General features: G+C 35.0%; 1 protein-coding gene across 1 annotated transcript in view; it reads right to left on the bottom strand.

The window, feature by feature from the left end:
- Nucleotides 1–568, bottom strand: part of LOC106869078 (inositol polyphosphate 5-phosphatase K) — a 41,795-nt gene that overhangs the window by 28,504 nt on the left and 12,723 nt on the right. The gene's annotated exons all lie outside the window — the stretch shown is intronic.

The raw sequence follows: 568 nt of genomic DNA, 5'->3' as shown, positions 1-568 counted from the left end.
TTATTATTATTATTATTATTATTATTATTATTATAAGCCTTAGATGAAACTATGGATGTGCATACAAAGGTGGAACAGCATCAAATGTAATATTTTTGTCTCAGAGATTTCTTTCTGTGACACACATCACATCTTTTTTTATCTTTTTTTTTTACTCGTTTCAGTCAGTCACACTGTGGCCATGCTGGAGTACCATCCTGAAGAAGTTTAATCGAATGAATCAATGCCAGAAATTTTTTTTTAAGCCTGGTGTTTATTCCATTAGTGTCCTTTGCCAAACACACACACACACACACACACATGTATGATAGGCTTCTTTCAGTTTCTGTGTACCCAATCCACCCACAAGGTTTTGGTCAGTCCAAGGATATGGTAGAAGACACTCACTCAAAGTGCCATGTAGTGGTATTGAACCCAGAACCTTGTAGTTGGGATGCAAACTTCTCTGGCACACAGCCACACCTGTTTCCATATATTTATAATAATATGTTAACACTGTTATACATTCTCTCAATGCATTCAATCAAGGTAGTTTTATAACGAACCAAATAAAAAATTAAACACACAG

Source organism: Octopus bimaculoides, chromosome 25, assembly GCF_001194135.2.
Source record: "Octopus bimaculoides isolate UCB-OBI-ISO-001 chromosome 25, ASM119413v2, whole genome shotgun sequence".
NCBI classification, from domain to species: domain Eukaryota; kingdom Metazoa; phylum Mollusca; class Cephalopoda; order Octopoda; family Octopodidae; genus Octopus; species Octopus bimaculoides.
Note: the sequence above shows the minus strand (reverse complement) of the source record. Positions and strands in the feature narration are given on the sequence as shown.